General features: G+C 35.7%; 1 long non-coding RNA gene across 1 annotated transcript; it reads left to right on the forward strand.

Annotated features, from left to right (window-relative positions):
* The first annotated feature begins 10,622 nt into the window (after nt 1–10,622).
* LOC132635962 (uncharacterized) lies at nt 10,623–20,674 on the forward strand. The gene is made up of 5 exons (XR_009580867.1): nt 10,623–11,253; nt 12,031–12,081; nt 13,187–16,294; nt 17,072–17,122; nt 18,228–20,674. It is a non-coding gene; the product is annotated as an uncharacterized LOC132635962 (long non-coding RNA).
* Nucleotides 20,675–21,017: the final 343 nt, after the last annotated feature.

Genomic DNA, 21,017 nt, shown 5'->3' on the forward strand with positions numbered 1-21,017 from the left:
ATACGCCTAGTCTCAATGGATGAGGAAGATGTAAAGCTAGTCGTTATCGATGTGTTTCTCTCCGATAGAGGCATCAGGAATTATTCTAACTCGTGTCATGAAGCTTAGAGCAGTAAGTAACATTCTCTTTCCATCGAATTCTAAACGTATCGAATGCGTAAGCGGCGAGAAGGAAAATTCGAGACCCAAGACTTACCAAATAGTGCATGGTGTGTTTATCAGGCGATAATACCCTTTTAAAAACAAGTTTCGGCATGGCAGTATACATAGGTTATATACCTTACAGAATAAGTTTATTTGGATTATCTAACCATGGAGCTACCATATAAGGGTGATGGTTCATATTTAAGACCCCACGGGGTAGGATGTTATGAAGTTAACCGCAGCAGGCATAAATTGTCCACGGTAGTTTTAAGTAGGAAATAGCCTAAGAGCCAATCACCTGTAATACTAGAAAGTATCGACTTTTTTTTAAAGGATATATATATTTTTGTCATATGATCTATGCACATGACTAAGAAGGGACTGATGCGATAAGAAAACCATGAGCAGACGATATAAATTTTTGTAGGGTTAGTTTTAAATTATTTCAGCTTATTCAGATCAGACCTAGAGAGTATGACGTTAGTAAACTACTAAAAGAAGCAGATATTACTACGAGATAAAAGATATGACAATTCTCTCTTAGGTTATGTGATTAAATATATATCCCTGGTGTATAGTATGATATAAATTTTGAAAGTGTATAGAGAGTTTGGGGTTAGTTGACCCAATTCCTTATTTAAGACAGATGAAATTTCCCTAAGTGTGATCCATGTCTATAGTTCAGAAAGATAGTATACAACTCCAGAATAGAGTCAGATAAGGAGGAAAAGTTAGAAATAACCTTATGCTTCACTTTAGTACTCAGAGAAGAATTAGAGATTATGATGCTAGTAAGTGGTTAACAGAAGCATAGTGAGTAAGTTTGAATAGACACAGTGAATTAGAAATTTTCAGCAGAGTTAGTAGAAGTACGATTTGAGTTACTTAGTCAAGTTAGCACTACTAAGGTAACTGTCTGAATACACCGAAGGCGTGTTAGAACCCAAAGGGTTTAAGTTAAATTCGAGGTATAGAAATTGGTGAAAGAACAAAATCATCTAAGCAGTAAGAGAGCAAGCTACAGAAGAAGAGTCTTTAAGAGTTATCAGAAAAGATTTTTCCCCAAGACTGACAAAGCTAGCATGCCAGTTATGTACATTAGAAACCTGTTCATTTAAGTAATCCAGTTTTCCCAGTAAGTAAGACTTTCTTGAAGTAAGCGGAAGAAATGAGTCGTCAGTATTTTTGAGGAGATTAGCAGAGCCACTAGATGACCACTTATTGCTAACTCGAGAGATCCACAGGCTTTAAATGTTAATTTTTGAACTAAGGGGGAGATCGTGCGATAAGGTGCCGATACAAACTATGTGTTTTATAAGTTGATAGGTGTTAAAGAGATTATGTCAGAGGATCACAGTTTCATGTAGCCAAGATAAGGTGCGTAGAGTGTGATTTTTGTCATGTTGTTGAGATCAAGTACTAGGTAATTATGTTATAAGATAAAGTTCTAGATCGAATAGCAGATTTTAAGGGTATAACATTTCCAATTCCACAGTAATTCATGTATTATGTGGTATTAATGACCAGACGTACTCTACTCGTGCCTTTCATACCCATATCATGCCCATGTTAGAGCTTTACACTCCATGTTTGAGATACAAGAATTAAGACTTCATACGATAGTAAGGTATGCAAGGGAATATCCTTTCATGTTTCGTACATCAGGTGTGCTCGTGTCTAAAGTAAAAAAAAAAAAAAACGGATTCAGGTCTCACGTATATGTCATGCTTTTATACTCATGTCCATGTTCTAGCATCTAAGTGCTTTTCAAATCTGATGATGATCTTGACCCCTATGATTATGTTATCCATGTTACCACATACTCGTGCCCTAATTCATTTCGCTATGCATTCAATTTATAGCGGTATTGTAACAATGATTTTGTGAGATAATAATGACGGTGAACCAAGATGGATGTCCTACCCATTCTTCTATGTAATTCATGCTTATGTTCCTTTAGCTAATGTTTTACGATCATGACGACATGATTCCTTTTTCCTTTCGCTAAGTATCTAGGTCTCGTTATGTTCAAGGTGACTTTCTATCCATGTCTTAGATGCTCGAGGAATGAGTTATACAAGCCTATAATCCATTCTTTCATGTGCCTTATGTATAACAAGGGCATTTACTCACGGTGATAAGAGTAACCTATGTTGAACCATGTCCTATTCTTTCGGTATATCTAAATCCAAAAGGTAATGTTTTATCCATGCCTTACGTCTCTGAGTACCCAAGTGTTAGCCTACAATTGTACTTCACGCAAGTCACACTTATGCCTTAGTCTTACTTCAATGCTCATGAACTGAAGTCTATACGCCATGGTATGCAGATACTTATGTCAACGCCATGTTTTTCATCTACCCATGTCCCATGTCATTCTATTCACGTATTCACGTTTCATGCCATATGAATCACGTTCCCATGTACGCATGTTCCACGCTACGTCCTTCATGTACAATGCACCATGTCATGTCTGTTCTCTAAAGCAAAGTATCTCATGTGAATAGTACCAATAATTCCTTTTCTCTCAATCCTCTATAATTCGCTCACGAGAATGAGCAAGATGAGCTAAGGTATTCATAATCATGATTAGCAGCTAACAAGATAATCAGAAGTAAGGTGCATTCCTATATTCAAATAGATAACTTTTCATATATCCTGTGGTACTTATCTCAAGAGTATTCTACTCAGATTCGACGTATTCATGTCATGCCTATGCTAGAGATTTATGAATACCAATGTTAGGATCATATTCTTGTTATACGATTCAAGTCTGTTGCATTCGCATCGAGTTGCACTTACATTCAAAGCCTAAGTCATACTCCTATCTCATATTACCATGGTGACATACGAACGTCTATAATTAAGTCTCTAAGTATCCAATCCTACGCGCGCTTAGTATTCAATCCTCATATTGTAACAATCATGTTTTCGACATTCAGATCCCACGTTACGATATCCATGTTTACACGTATTCGTATCTCATGACAGTTTAGCACTTATGTATTCATGTCATCGAATCTTCATGTATTTATGTCCCACGTCATGCATCTCACGCCCAGGTAATCATGTCATGTTCGTGCCTATTTCCAGTACTCATGTCATTCATGCCTACGGATTTTCTTCCAAACCACGTGTATAGTAATCATGTAATCATTCAGCCAATGTTCGTGTGTTCAAGCCAGCTCAGTATTTATGTTAGCTACATACAAGATGCAGTAATCACGTTATGTCACATCATGCTTATTAAGATACCCTGTGAGTTGTGTGTTGGTACTTTAGTTAGCTAGCAGGGGTTTGAGAAATGTCGTGAGGGTCCGGATTATGAAGGAAGTCCTACCATAAATTTTGTATATTCCAGAGTTAGTAGCGATTCTTAACCACTAGTCATAAATCGAGGACAAATGTTTCATGATTCTCATTCATGTAGGCGCTACTCAGTTTCATATTCCCCATGTACATGTTTCCATGTAATCACGTATTCAAGTTCTCATGATCCATGACCATGTTCCCGTGTAACCATGTCAAGCTCTTATGTTTTACGTCATGTTTCTTTCATGTTCACGTATTCAAGCCATGTCCAGCCATATTCTTAACCATGACCCATCATTCGAGGATGAATGATCCCAAGGGGGAGATATTGTAACACCCCGTACCTTTAACCTAAGCTTTGACCATGATCCTAGACTTAGAAAACCAGATAAAGAATGTGGGAATTGGAAATTTCCTCTTCAGCTGTAAGATGGTGGTTTACGCCCATGAACAGTGACCGTATTTCAGTTTACGGGCCGTAAATCAAATTGTAAACTGAAACCAAGGATTTCTGAGCATTCTGGAATTTGGCAATTTGATGTCAAATGGTTAAATACGGACCGTATTTCACACTACGGCCCGTATTTCAAAATGTATTTGGAATTTGGGAAATCCTCCTTCATGAAAGTTGTATATCTTTGAAATACATTTCCAACGGTATATTATGGGGGTCAAACGGACATCCGTGCAAAGATTTATTGCCATTTTACTGAAGAGAGGCAGTGTTGTCCGTATTTAAAAATACGGCCGGTATTTCAAAATACGGCCCGTATTTTGAAATACGGCCAGTATTTAATTGGGCCGAAAAATGAATTTTTCCAGAACAGTATATATTCGTCCATATCAGTTCAAATCATTATTTTTCATTCCTTCAAGCCCTAGAACGACTTCCTACCCTTTTGCATCATCAAAAACACCAAGGTAAGCCTACTCTAATTATTCCAAATCAATTCTAATACCTATCCTTGTAATCTAAACAAGAAATTATCATTCCTAAACTAGGGTTTTCAAGAAAACCCATCTCAAGGTTCAAGAATTCAAGATTTTGGAAATCTTCTTTAAAGCTCAAATCTTTAATTCAAGTTTTGGAGCAATTAAGGTATGTAGAACTTCCATCCACATGTGGGAATCTCTACGTTCTTCCCCATGCTCCGTTTCTTGATATCCATGAAGTTCAAACCCTAGGGCATTAAACCCAACATATTGGTAGCCCGTATTTATGTATTTATGTACATGAATTTTTTATCTATATTCGTTATTGTATTCCTAATCTTCCATTACGGTTATTAGGAACCCTAGCTTAATCCATGAATCATGACTTCTTCCTCATGTATTCTCATTATGTTTATATGAAACTTTATGATTTTGTGTAGCAAGTTACAAGCATGTTTTCAAGTCAATTATATATATATAATTATGAACTATTGTTATTACTCATGAATCAAGAACATGTTTGCAAAACTATGACAAGTTATCTCATGAAACCATATTACAAGATATTTCATGAAATCATGTTTACAAGTTATTTCATGAAATCATGATTACAAGTTATTTACAAGTTATTTCACGAAAATCATGGGCTTCTTAGCCAACTATATCATGTTCATGTTTTTGGGAATTGCTTAGTTAACCGAGAAGGCTCAGATAGCCTAAAACTACGTTGCCACCGTAGGATAAGGGTTGTCAGCAAGGAGGCAACACCTTCATTATGTAGTTTGGATCCTTACATGCTTATTATTACTTAAATCTCATATCCCTGGCAAGGTTGTGAGTGTTCTGCTGGTAGGACGCAAGTACCAGACCATGTTGTCGGTTATACTATAGCATTCCCCACGTTACAAGCAGTTTTACATACATGTATTTCCATTGATTTACTGTTTTCAGATTTTACTCACGTTTCATGCTCATGTCCAAGTTACATTCAGTTTCAGTTCATGTCCTATACCTATACTGTGCCATGTTCTTCATTTTAGCAGGTTTTACATACTAGTACTATTCACCATGTACTAACGTCCCTTTTGCCCGGGGCCTGCACTTCACGGTGCAGATACTGGTTTTCAGGAGCATACATCTGCGCAGTAGGATCACTTCAGTTATCAGCTTATTGGTGAGCCCCACTTCTCTCGGGGTTCAACATGGAGTCTGCATTAGTATTCAGTTTATGGTAGTCCAGGGCTATGTCCTGGTAGTTAGTATTCAGACATGTTTTAGAGGTTCCATAGACATATGTTAGTTCACAGAGTCAGTTATGCTTTTATGTTTGCAAACTATTGTGTTTCCATGATATTTCATGCTATGAGATAATTTCAAGACTTTATTCCGCAAATTACATTTTCATGATTTATTTAAATTGCATCATATAGATTATATTGTTTTGATTCCCATGTTGACAAGCAAGCCATGAGGTTCGCTCGGACACATGCAAGCAAGGCCCGAGTGTCGTGTTACGCCCAGGCCATGGTTCGGGGCGTGACAATTTTTCCAAGAAATAAGGTTCGCTCTGACCATGCCTTGGCCTGAACAAATGAGGAATCATCATCAGCAGCTAATTCAGCAACGCCTTCTATGATATCTCCCGGGAGTGGCATCGTCACATCCCATCCATCTGGATCTTTTTTCCTCACTTTCTTCACACCAACAACTTTCTCAACATTCGCCATCTACTTCTTCTTCTTGAAGATAGAACAATAGTATTTCTTGAATAGCCGCAATAGCTTCATATATATCCAGCATTGATCAACCAATGTGATCAACTTCAACACGGACATCTCTAGGTAGAGTAGATTTCTAGTTGTGAACATTGAAAAGGTATTATGGTCTTTGGTAATTTGCTTAGAGAAATATCCTCAGGTTTGATGTTTCCGAAGGGTCATTTAGCGAACAGGCCGGCTTTTCGGATTCTTGTGAGTAAAAAGTTAACAAAGTGACAAAACAACACTCAGAATTAAAATGGAAATTGCTCCAGAACATGGTATATTCTGAGAAATGAGAATACAACAAGCAAAACTTTTGCCCGTTAACTAGCTCGGAAGTTAGCTTGAGTACAAAAAAAACAAAAAACAAAATAACAACCAATGAAACGTAGTCTAAGAAACTATTTTATTTCATGTATGTGGCCATTTAAGACTTGGAAATGCGGGGAAAAGAAACTGCACCCTTTTCCTATGCTACACAACAAACTTTACTATAGAAAAAATCTGAAAGGAAGAAATATGTAACTCTCAAACTCCTATGTTCTGTATATACACAATATTGCTCATTTTGTACATTTAAATCTGCCTTCAACTATTAATACAATATAACTCATTTGTACATTTAAATCTGTCTTTCAACTATAAATACAATATAAATTAGTAGTAATAAGCTAAATCTGTAGAGACAAAAATGGTTGAAAAATTAATAGTAACTTATAAGAAACCTATGTGATTTCATTGATAGAATAGTAATCAAACTAGCTAACGAATGCTTCAAAAATGCTGGCAAGTTCCTGTTCCAGCTTCGCTATGTCTGCCTTTGCACTCGCCCTTTCTTCAACATCATTAGAGCTTAAAAAATTTTCTCTCTGCGATATCTTCCTCCTAACACTTTTAATCTGCAATCATTTCCAAGGCAATACTAAAATTTTGAGACCTCAATTATCGAGGCGCTATAAAAATAAGGTAGGAGTGAGGGAAGGGCAAAAAGAAAGAGACCTTTCTATAAGGCCATCTTGACAAGCCATCCCTTCGACAAACCTTCTTCATCACGGTAGGACATATATTCAATTTCTTAGCTGTTGTTTCAATAGGAAGATGGAGATATCCTGCAAAGTCTTTCAATCTCAACTTTCCAGTTCTTTCCCTCTGTTGAAAAAAGTGGTCAGAATGCAAAATATTACAAGGACAAAATCTTTACATAAATTATATGGTACCAAAAATAAACTTTGAAGAAAAATGAACCATCAAGTCCTGTTTTCTTCATTTTTTGCCTGTCGGCCACAATTGATTACGGGCGCTAGCGAAATATAGAAAACATAGCTGATTATGTATATAATATGTATAATATTTATATTTAATATACAAAACATATACATTTTATGGCTATTATTTTTTAAAGTGTTTCCAAAAATGTACTACAAACCTGTGCTGAAAGAGAGATCTTTTCATGTCTCACGTCATCTCCATTGGCCTCGCTTTCATTTTTCATTTCTTGCTGGTTCATTTGGCTATCACCTGCAGGTAAATATCGTCCAAGATCATTATCTCGGTAATAAAGAACTAATACCATTTAGAATAGATTTAAGGTCTCATTCACAATGCTAACTCAAGCTAAACAAAGTAATTTCTCGTATCCTTTTTTTAGATTAAAGGACTAAGCAAAGACGTTACTTACGCGAATTTGTTGGAGATAACTGAAGTAGACTATCAATGTCAAGACAATCACCACCATCAGATCCAACACCTAAAGCATCATAGAAATCACAAAATGGATCTTGCAGCAAAATGTGACCTTCACGCTTACATGCCTCAAAATATTGAACTAAAAACTGCTTCACACGCCTTGTACTATCATTGCTAAAACTGTTGAAGCACAGGATAAAAACTAAAGTTAATTTAATCAAACAAGTGGTAAAAGTGCATTATAAACTAGAGCAAAACAGAAGAGTATAAAAAGAAGTATAACTCTGTACTCAAATGTTTGGGATGACACATGGCTTTGAAAAGAAAAATCCATTGTGTATTTCTCAACAACTGCATGACTGATCCTTCCTAGTGTTCCATAAATTTCAAGCTTATATATCTGCGATCCTATGAAGGAAACAAACCAATAATAAATAACTAAAAAAATTACTAACTTTACTTCAATTTAAGAAACTTTTGCTCTACCATTTATCTACTATCACCAATTCCAGCAATATAAACTAAATGTGAATGGAAATCCTACAATTTAAGCAGAAGGATTAAACGCACAAAAACAAATACTCAAATGCATAGTTGCGAAAACTTTCAACTTTAAAGAAAGTAACTGAAAGTTGAACATAAAAAATAAAATAAAAAATTACAAATAGTGCATATGTTTTCTCAAACTAAGATAAGAGACCATTAGAAATATCAATTAAAGACCTACCGGAAGGTGAATAATGAAGTTTGAAGTCTCAAACATGATAATTTTACATATTTAATACTGTGATATATAAAATTCGCTACAACTATTTTTGTTATTTTTTATATCGACTATGGTTACTAGTAAATAACTAAAAAAATACTATCACTTTACTTCCACAACCCCATATAGAAATTTAAGAGATAAAACTGTGTAAAACAGTCACCATCAGAATGAGTTATTTCTCTTAGAATTTGGCAATTATTAGTCGCCGAAACTCCACCGTCATCATTAGTACTATTTCCAACCAAATAATTGCTACATTCATAAGGAATATCAAGCAAAATTGGATCAGCAAATGGATCATAGTCAGAGACACCAAAACCACCATCAACATCATCATTAACAGAAATGAAAATTGTTGGATTTTGATCAAACAGTGAAATTTGGGCAACAGAAGAAGAAGAATCATCAAAAGGGTCATGATAAGGCACAATGGCTGTTGGATTATGGTCCATTTTTTGTTCGTGACGACGACGCTTGGCCTAGACCAAGCGACGTCACGTAGGAAACCTTTTGGAGAAATTATTATTATGATTGAAAGAGAGGAGAAAATAAACAGGTTTTTACAATGGAATAGTGTAGTAGGAAGGGGCGGGAGTGAAAGGGGAAGTTAATAACCGTTGTATACTTCACATTTTGAATTTCTAGCGTTGGGAAATTAGGTTGGAATTAGATGTGACGCGGTGCACCATGAGGATCAGCAAGACTTGCTTTAAACGACGACGTAATTTTTGAAAAGGAAAAAAAGGAATTTTCCTTTTGATAATTTCCCAACTCGTTTTTTCAAATCTTTCACAAAATTCAGAAACTAGTTTTTCAGTTGAAAGCCCCCAAAAATGCAAAGTAAAATTAATAGACACAAGTAAAAGACAAAAACTATATAAGTTGCATTTCACATTTTTGTAATCAGATTAACATTTTAACTTAGAGTTAATATATATATATATATATATATATATATATATATATATATATATATATATATATATATATATATATATATATATATATATATAAAAAGATTAAAAAAAAAAACTAAACAATCATTCTTTTATAAGTTTTATATTTAAATTATCTGGTGTTTTGTTACCACCGAACTATAATTTTTGGAGGTTAAACCCCCTCCCATTCAAAAGAATATTGCTCAATGCGCCTAGTGGCACTACACGTAAGATTATATCTCAACCCAAATTCAAATTCTATCAAAGTTAATACGATACATTAAACGGAAAAGGGCCAAATATACCCTTGTACTATCGAAAAAAGGCCAAATATACCCTTCGTTATACTTTGGGTCCAAATAAACTCCTGTCATTATACTTTGGGTTCAAATATACCCCTCCACAGTTAAAGTTGACCCTAATCCTACGTGGCATTAATATTTTAATAAAATAAATATTATGTGGCATGTCACCTCACTTACAAACCCAATTTTACCCCTTCTCTCCCTATCTTCTTCCACCACACCTCCCCCTCTAGTACTACCATCCTTATGCCCACCACCATTAATTATTGGGGCAATCCCTGCTGCTATATTGTGTTTCCTTGAAAATCTGAAAGCAAAGGGTCTTTGGATTGGACTATTGGATCTTTGCAGGCAACGAAGGCTAAGAAGAGGATCTAAGAAAGGAGATCATCAGCAGAGAATGAATACAAGGGACTAATTCAAAGAAATAACAAAATATAAAGGGCTACATTGGCTTAGGATTTAATGTCCCATTGGTTGACAACACGTTTAGGTTCTATTTATGTTATATCCTGTATTTTCGTACATCGGAAAGCGTGCGAGTTAAATGATATTAGTAACGGACACGAGGTTATCCCCCAAATTTATAGGTGGTTAAAGTGATGGTACACATGTACCGTAAGGATTTGAGGTTAAACTAATCGAAGAAAATAAGTTTTGTCGAGGTTTGAAAATTTATTTGAATAAAGATAGAAATTATTTTCTCATAAAAACAAAAGGTATCTTTTACCGTTTTGAGAATTAAAATATTCGTACTCTTGATATTAGTTGGAAAAAAATCAGTTTTGATAAAATATATATACACTTCCAAAGTATGGTAAACATTTATTTGCCTAAGTGTTTTATTTTAACGTTGTAAATTTATTATTATTTTTTTCCAAGAATATAAGTTGCTGTCAAATTCTACTTCAAATTATAGTAACCATTTATGAGCATTTCATAAAGTATTAAAATAATATCTAACCACATTAATACTTGCCATGTGGTAGAAAGGACAAAAGAACACTCTCCAATGTCATTAACTTTTGTCATGTGTTTCCACGTGATTATGTCTATAGATATATACAAGGAGTTACCTACCATATTAAGTAATTAATGTAGAAATGAGTTAACCTTGTAGCTAAGTAATAAAAGTGCCCTTTATTTGAGAGTTCACCGCCTCATCAAGGCCATATACGGACAACCTTCCATGAGACATTAAAAACATTTTCTTCAATATTAAGATGGATGTAGCGTTTTTGCTCCAGCTATTGGCAGACAAGATTTCTCTCCTCTTCTTCAAGAGCTTCAAAGCAAGGTGAACCGTACTCTATAATGAAGTAAAATATCGGGGAAGCTTTTACGAAGGTGATCCAAGTATGATCCTTAGTCTGCGACCTTCTACGAGCTCGTATGAGCAATAAAAGGTATGTATTTGTTAAGAACTCACGGGACGGTGATCGGAAGCCGTGAGTTTAAGTCATAGTAATTGTATAAATATGTTATGGGTTGGAGTAGATTGTTTGACTCCTACGTGATGAAACAGATTGCTATATATCAAAAACAATGGTAGAATGTTGGAAAGCATAATGGTTATTAAGTGTTGAAAGACCACTATTGAACGTAGATAATAATTCTCCTTTACTAGATATATTTAAATGCGTCCAAATCATAATTAAATTGTGAAATGGGAACTACAAAATTTATTGCTGGAAATTGTGGTGGGAGCATTTATAACGCTAACACTTTCTTAATGGAGTCACTTACTTTGACTAAGCTTCACTAGAGCTTTATACGTGGAGAGTAATTATTCAAGATATGTGGTGGTTAGTTAATGAAGCATATCATATTTTTTAAGTGATAAGTATGCATAGCAGCCAATTCGTTAAAAATATATATGCACAGGACACGTGTAGAACACTTAATGCAAAAGGAGGGAACCTAATTAATAAATGGGATCATGCTCCTCAATTAGATAAATTAGGAGGGATATATATACAACATATGCATTGAACGTATATACAACTATGCTATTAAAAAAAAAAAATGAAGAACGTGGGTACATCAATGTTATTAAAATTTTGTTTCGGGTTAGGCGAGTTGTATAAAGAAAATGTTGCTCAAATTTTTGTAGAAAAGTATTGGGTTGAGATTAAATTCCTAAAGCCTAATAATTAATATTTGGTAAATGTGACCAATTGTAGATTTTGGAAGAAACGGGACTTGAATTTGGATAGGCGTAAAAGGCAAATAAGGTATGTAAAGCTTTGTTTTTCATTCTCTTGGCATGTCCTAGGTATGATAGGCTTGGATACGAGCCTTGGGGACGACTCTACTCTTAGAAATCTGCACCTAAATTTGCCCTTTTTCATTCAGTAGAATTGAATTGAATATGTCATGAATAGTTGGAAAAATTACCTAAACATCTAGAACTTGCACAAATAGGACCCGATTACTTTAAAACTCTCATAAGTGATGTTATGAAGTGTAACATACGTAAATTATGTACGCCACCTCATTTGACCCGAGGTGGGCCCACTATTCCCGGATTTTTCTGATTTGTTCCGTTTGACTTATTTTGAAGTAGAATTCAAAGGAAACTCTTGGTTACTCGTCTAACTACTATATGACATTTGTTTGAATTATTTTGATAAGTCCCATAATGTATTTTGAAACATGAAAATGATTTCAGAAAGCTTATTTTGACATATACCATTGTGATATCCGAAAGGCATACACTATGATTACTGCTCCGTTTCTGTTATATGGTTTGTCATCTAAGTTATGCTATTGAGTCTCCGTAAATATGCTATATTTTATATTGCATTAGTTTCTCACTACTCCATTCGTGGATGCCTCAATGTTTCCTTCACTGAGCCCGGGCCAGGATATGTTATCACGCGTATTCCACTGCATTGTTCGCCGCGCCTCGATGTGAGGGGGTAGGTATACATGTACATGGGTTGTGGAGTATGATGTGCCATGTACACATATTCTGATATATGATGATATGATATGATATGGCCATCTGATATGTTTGACATGTGCACATTCTGATATGATATGATATGTTACGGAGTTATTCCCTACTCTGGAGTTATGCTGTGTTGTGGCGCCAGTGTCGGGGTGGAGACCACGTTCTGTTTACCCAGTCCCGTAATGGGACCAGATATGACATATGTTTTCTGCATGCACTATTTATGCTTTATGATCAGCATTTTGATATTCTGGATATTCCGTTCATTTCCTGTACCTTCTGCTTCGGTTATGACTTTGTTCACTATGTTCCGTGCTTTACATATTCAGTACATTTTCCGTACTGACCCCCTTTTTTCGGGGGCTGCGTTTCATGCCACGCAGGTACAGACGATCGATTTGTTGATCCGCCCGCTTAGGATTCTATTCTGCTATCTTGGAGTGCTCCTTTGTCCGGAGCCTATATTTTGGGTACAGACTCTTCTGTTGCACATATGTATGTTATTCAGGGGTATGACGGGGCCCTGTCCCGTCTTATGATCTGTTTGTTGTTCGTAGAGGTCTGCAGACATACATGTGGGTTGTGTATATGTTTTGGGTTGCTATGTTCTATGATAGCCTTATCGGCTTCCGTGCGATATGTCTGTTTGTCTGCGATAATTAGTAAAGCCATTCGACTTCTGTATCTGTATATTCTGCTTATATTCTAGTTTGGGTTATTAGGTACGTATGGGTGTCCAGCACGGACACTAGTCGCGGCCTACGGGGTTGGGTCGTGACAAAAGTGGTATCAGAGCGGTTTGGTTCTCGGAATGTCTACAGACCGTGTCTAGTAGAGTCTTGTTTATCGGTGTGTTGTGCACCACATCTATAAACAGGAGGCTACAAGGCATTTAGGGTATTACCTTTCTTTGGATCTTAGATCGTGCGATAGAGCCCAGCCATAGGAAATGAAATTCCTTTTTACTAACTCTTGATTTCAGCTGAAGAACGGTATCGACAGAAGGAAGCGACTGACGATATTAGAAGTTACAAAGTACACAGGTAAGTAACGGTACGAAATAGGCATGTGGGATAAGGTAAGAATATTGAAATGTGATTGAAATGTAAAATTGGAGGATGAAAGAGAAGGTGGGTAGGAAAGTATAACAGAACAAATCGTTAAAGGATCAGGTATGTCTCGAGGTGCGATATGTGAGGTAAGTCTCGACACCTTTAAGCCTTTCACTTGAAGTTGGGAGCCCTGTGTGGCTATGATACGATATATGTGTATATATGTTGGCCCTGTGAGGCATTGTTGGTAGTTCCTGCGTGCAGGTTCTGCGATAGTAAGAAGTACAGAGGAAACTCTGCCCAAATTTTCCCAGAAATAGGAAAAAGGAAGAGAATGGGATATAAGTTCATAATATGTTTTGAAGGTTAATATATGAAAAGATGACAACAAATGGAAGAATATGAGTACAATAGTGGCACATGCAGGAAAAAGGATAAAAAGAGATGTTGCACAGAAGAAATACAATATAGAGATTATAATATAATGATACAGCACGTAGAAGAATAACAAAGGAAGTAATGAAAAGTATGACAAATTATTGTGACATGATAATGGATGTGTGTTAAAATGAAATAATTTAAAATACATTTACTGTATATTAGTGGGTAATAAATGATGTTATTAGTATGAACATGATGTGTAGTGTAGTCAAAAGGTTGTAAATATACAGAGAATAAGATAAAGAATTGAGGGAATGTGACGTTGATGTAAGTGAATAATAAATATGATGGTCGTGGATTGTATAAGTGTCACGAGATAATGATGAACATGGATGATGGTATTATAAAAAAAAAAAAAAAAAAGAGATACACATGTGCAATAGCATATAACTAAGAATCACACGTTGTTTAATAATGGTGAGTTATATAATGTGAAAAAGAAATTAATTATGGTACTAAGTGGAATTAAATAAATAAGTACTATTAGCAAGTTGCCATATGGCATTAGATAATTAAAGGTGGCATCACGTGGATATTTTTATACATGCATGCAAGGTGGTGATGGCACCATCAGTAATGGTGGCAAAGAAAGTGCACTAAAATTTTGCCATGCGTAAAGTATGAAGGAGGTGACTAATATAGATAGCTATTCATACGGATGAAAATGCTCTATTTCCCTTGGAATTAAATTGCACCTTTGAGTGTAATAATTAAGGTGGACCCCATTGTCTACTAAGTGGGAAAAGTATATATCCTCTTTTTGCTCATAAACCGTGAGTACATTTTTTTTTACAAACCAGCAACATTTCATCTTTGTCTAATTCACTTTGGGGGTTACCTAAAAATGTTTAGAAACATTTCACTTTGGGGAAATTTCCTTTGGAGCAAGGAAACGTTGGCAGCAATTAAATCCAATTGGTATACTCCATTTTAAGGAAGTTGTTCATACCAACAACAGAAATACCATGCATGATGTCATTATAATTGTACAACATGATAGCAAAGTAATTGATTTGTTATAAAATTGCAATAACCAGTATACTTATGTATGACTAGTTTAACATTCGAGGACGAATGTTCTAAAGGGGGGAAGAATGTTATATCTTGTATTTTCGTACATCGGAAAGCGTGCGAGTTAAATGATATTAGTAACGGACACGAGGTTATCCCCCAAATTTATAGGTGGTTAAAGTGATGGTACACATGTACCGTAAGGATTTGAGGTTAAACAAATCGAAGAAAATAAGTTTTGTCGAGGTTTGAAAATTTATTTGAATAAAGATAGAAATTATTTTCTCATAAAAACAAAAGGTATCTTTTACCGTTTTGAGAATTAAAATATTCGTACTCTTGATATTAGTTGGAAAAAAATCAGTTTTGATAAAATATATATACACTTCCAAAGTATGGTAAACATTTATTTGCCTAAGTGTTTTATTTTAACGTTGTAAATTTATTATTATTTTTTTCCAAGAATATAAGTTGCTGTCAAATTCTACTTCAAATTATAGTAACCATTTATGAGCATTTCATAAAGTATTAAAATAATATCTAACCACATTAATACTTGCCATGTGGTAGAAAGGACAAAAGAACACTCTCCAATGTCATTAACTTTTGTCATGTGTTTCCACGTGATTATGTCTATAGATATATACAAGGAGTTACCTACCATATTAAGTAATTAATGTAGAAATGAGTTAACCTTGTAGCTAAGTAATAAAAGTGCCCTTTATTTGAGAGTTCACCGCCTCATCAAGGCCATATACGGACAACCTTCCATGAGACATTAAAAACATTTTCTTCAATATTAAGATGGATGTAGCGTTTTTACTCCAGCTATTGGCAGACAAGATTTCTCTCCTCTTCTTCAAGAGCTTCAAAGCAAGGTGAACCGTACCCTATAATGAAGTAAAATATCGGGGAAGCTTTTACGAAGGTGATCCAAGTATGATCCTTAGTCTGCGACCTTCTACGAGCTCGTATGAGCAATAAAAGGTATGTATTTGTTAAGAACTCACGGGACGGTGATCGGAAGCCGTGAGTTTAAGTCATAGTAATTGTATAAATATGTTATGGGTTGGAGTAGATTGTTTGACTCCTACGTGATGAAACAGATTGCTATATATCAAAAAAAATGGTAGAATGTTGGAAAGCATAATGGTTATTAAGTGTTGAAAGACCACTGTTGAACGTAGATAATAATTCTCCTTTACTAGATATATTTAAATGCGTCCAAATCATAATTAAATTGTGAAATGGGAACTACAAAATTTATTGCTGGAAATTGTGGTGCGAGCATTTATAACGCTAACACTTTCTTAATGGAGTCACTTACTTTGACTAAGCTTCACTAGAGCTTTATACGTGGAGAGTAATTATTCAAGATATGTGGTGGTTAGTTAATGAAGCATATCATATTTTTTAAGTGATAAGTATGCATAGCAGCCAATTCGTTAAAAATATATATGCACAGGACACGTGTAGAACACTTAATGCAAAAGGAGGGAACCTAATTAATAAATGGGATCATGCTCCTCAATTAGATAAATTAGGAGGGATATATATACAACATATGCATTGAACGTATATACAACTATGCTATTAAAAAAAAAAAATGAAGAACGTGGGTACATCAATGTTATTAAAATTTTGTTTCGGGTTAGGCGAGTTGTATAAAGAAAATGTTGCTCAAATTTTTGTAGAAAAGTATTGGGTTGAGATTAAATTCCTAAAGCCTAATAATTAATATTTGGTAAATGTGACCAATTGTAGATTTTGGAAGAAACGGGACTTGAATTTGGATAGGCGTAAAAGGCAAATAAGGTATGTAAAGCTTTGTTTTTCATTCTCTTGGCATGTCCTAGGTATGATAGGCTTGGATACGAGCCTTGGGGACGACTCTACTCTTAGAAATCTGCACCTAAATTTGCCCTTTTTCATTCAGTAGAATTGAATTGAATATGTCATGAATAGTTGGAAAAATTACCTAAACATCTAGAACTTGCACAAATAGGACCCGATTACTTTAAAACTCTCATAAGTGATGTTATGAAGTGTAACATACGTAAATTATGTACGCCACCTCATTTGACCCGAGGTGGGCCCACTATTCCCGGATTTTTCTGATTTGTTCCGTTTGACTTATTTTGAAGTAGAATTCAAAGGAAACTCTTGGTTACTCGTCTAACTACTATATGACATTTGTTTGAATTATTTTGATAAGTCCCATAATGTATTTTGAAACATGAAAATGATTTCAGAAAGCTTATTTTGACATATACCATTGTGATATCCGAAAGGCATACACTATGATTACTGCTCCGTTTCTGTTATATGGTTTGTCATCTAAGTTATGCTATTGAGTCTCCGTAAATATGCTATATTTTATATTGCATTAGTTTCTCACTACTCCATTCGTGGATGCCTCAATGTTTCCTTCACTGAGCCCGGGCCAGGATATGTTATCACGCGTATTCCACTGCATTGTTCGCCGCGCCTCGATGTGAGGGGGTAGGTATACATGTACATGGGTTGTGGAGTATGATGTGCCATGTACACATATTCTGATATATGATGATATGATATGATATGGCCATCTGATATGTTTGACATGTGCACATTCTGATATGATATGATATGTTACGGAGTTATTCCCTACTCTGGAGTTATGCTGTGTTGTGGCGCCAGTGTCGGGGTGGAGACCACGTTCTGTTTACCCAGTCCCGTAATGGGACCAGATATGACATATGTTTTCTGCATGCACTATTTATGCTTTATGATCAGCATTTTGATATTCTGGATATTCCGTTCATTTCCTGTACCTTCTGCTTCGGTTATGACTTTGTTCACTATGTTCCGTGCTTTACATATTCAGTACATTTTCCGTACTGACCCCCTTTTTTCGGGGGCTGCGTTTCATGCCACGCAGGTACAGACGATCGATTTGTTGATCCGCCCGCTTAGGATTCTATTCTGCTATCTTGGAGTGCTCCTTTGTCCGGAGCCTATATTTTGGGTACAGACTCTTCTGTTGCACATATGTATGTTATTCAGGGGTATGACGGGGCCCTGTCCCGTCTTATGATCTGTTTGTTGTTCGTAGAGGTCTGCAGACATACATGTGGGTTGTGTATATGTTTTGGGTTGCTATGTTCTATGATAGCCTTATCGGCTTCCGTGCGATATGTCTGTTTGTCTGCGATAATTAGTAAAGCCATTCGACTTCTGTATCTGTATATTCTGCTTATATTCTAGTTTGGGTTATTAGGTACGTATGGGTGTCCAGCACGGACACTAGTCGCGGCCTACGGGGTTGGGTCGTGACAAAAGTGGTATCAGAGCGGTTTGGTTCTCGGAATGTCTACAGACCGTGTCTAGTAGAGTCTTGTTTATCGGTGTGTTGTGCACCACATCTATAAACAGGAGGCTACAAGGCATTTAGGGTATTACCTTTCTTTGGATCTTAGATCGTGCGATAGAGCCCAGCCATAGGAAATGAAATTCCTTTTTACTAACTCTTGATTTCAGCTGAAGAACGGTATCGACAGAAGGAAGCGACTGACGATATTAGAAGTTACAAAGTACACAGGTAAGTAACGGTACGAAAGAGGCATGTGGGATAAGGTAAGAATATTGAAATGTGATTGAAATGTAAAATTGGAGGATGAAAGAGAAGGTGGGTAGGAAAGTATAACAGAACAAATCGTTAAAGGATCAGGTATGTCTCGAGGTGCGATATGTGAGGTAAGTCTCGACACCTTTAAGCCTTTCACTTGAAGTTGGGAGCCCTGTGTGGCTATGATACGATATATGTGTATATATGTTGGCCCTGTGAGGCGTTGTTGGTAGTTCCTGCGTGCAGGTTCTGGGATAGTAAGAAGTACAGAGGAAACTCTGCCCAAATTTTCCCAGAAATAGGAAAAAGGAAGAGAATGGGATATAAGTTCATAATATGTTTTGAAGGTTAATATATGAAAAGATGACAACAAATGGAAGAATATGAGTACAATAGTGGCACATGCAGGAAAAAGGATAAAAAGAGATGTTGCACAGAAGAAATACAATATAGAGATTATAATATAATGATACAGCACGTAGAAGAATAACAAAGGAAGTAATGAAAAGTATGACAAATTATTGTGACATGATAATGGATGTGTGTTAAAATGAAATAATTTAAAATACATTTACTGTATATTAGTGGGTAATAAATGATGTTATTAGTATGAACATGATGTGTAGTGTAGTCAAAAGGTTGTAAATATAAAGGGGGGAAGAATGTTATATCTTGTATTTTCGTACATCGGAAAGCGTGCGAGTTAAATGATATTAGTAACGGACACGAGGTTATCCCCCAAATTTATAGGTGGTTAAAGTGATGGTACACATGTACCGTAAGGATTTGAGGTTAAACAAATCGAAGAAAATAAGTTTTGTCGAGGTTTGAAAATTTATTTGAATAAAGATAGAAATTATTTTCTCATAAAAACAAAAGGTATCTTTTACCGTTTTGAGAATTAAAATATTCGTACTCTTGATATTAGTTGGAAAAAAATCAGTTTTGATAAAATATATATACACTTCCAAAGTATGGTAAACATTTATTTGCCTAAGTGTTTTATTTTAACGTTGTAAATTTATTATTATTTTTTTCCAAGAATATAAGTTGCTGTCAAATTCTACTTCAAATTATAGTAACCATTTATGAGCATTTCATAAAGTATTAATGGGACCAGATATGACATATGTTTTCTGCATGCACTATTTATGCTTTATGATCAGCATTTTGATATTCTGGATATTCCGTTCATTTCCTGTACCTTCTGCTTCGGTTATGACTTTGTTCACTATGTTCCGTGCTTTACATATTCAGTACATTTTCCGTACTGACCCCCTTTTTTCGGGGGATGCGTTTCATGCCACGCAGGTACAGACGATCGATTTGTTGATCCGCCCGCTTAGGATTCTATTCTGCTATCTTGGAGTGCTCCTTTGTCCGGAGCCTATATTTTGGGTACAGACTCTTCTGTTGCACATATGTATGTTATTCAGGAGTATGACGGGGCCCTGTCCCGTCTTATGATCTGTTTGTTGTTCGTAGAGGTCTGCAGACATACATGTGGGTTGTGTGTATGTTTTGGGTTGCTATGTTCTATGATAGCCTTATCGGCTTCCGTGCGATATGTCTGTTTGTCTGCGATAATTAGTAAAGCCATTCGACTTCTGTATCTGTATATTCTGCTTATATTCTAGTTTGGGTTATTGGGTACGTATGGGTGTCCAGCACGGACACTAGTCGCGGCCTACGGGGTTGGGTCGTGACAATTTATTGCTACCCAATTAGTGCACCGCCTTTAAGTTTGAGTTTGTGAAAATGGTGGTGGGCATAAGAACGGTAGTACTAGAGGGGGAGGTGTGGTGGAAGAACTTAGGAAGTGGAGGGGTAAAATTGGGTTTGTAAGTGAGGTGGCATGCCACATAATATTTATTTCATTAAAATTTTAATGCCACGTAGGATTGGGACCAACTTTAACTGTGAAGGGGTATATTTAAACCCAAAGTATAACGACAGGGTATATTTGGACCCAAAGTATAACGTAGGATATATTTGGCCTTTTTCGATAGTACAGGGGTATATTTGGCCCTTTTTCGTAAATTAAATGAAATAGTTCAAAGTAAAAACCAAAAACGAAATATAGAAAGGGATCAATTGTTAGTT

The sequence above is a fragment of the Lycium barbarum genome, chromosome 4 (genome assembly GCF_019175385.1).
Source record: "Lycium barbarum isolate Lr01 chromosome 4, ASM1917538v2, whole genome shotgun sequence".
NCBI classification, from domain to species: domain Eukaryota; kingdom Viridiplantae; phylum Streptophyta; class Magnoliopsida; order Solanales; family Solanaceae; genus Lycium; species Lycium barbarum.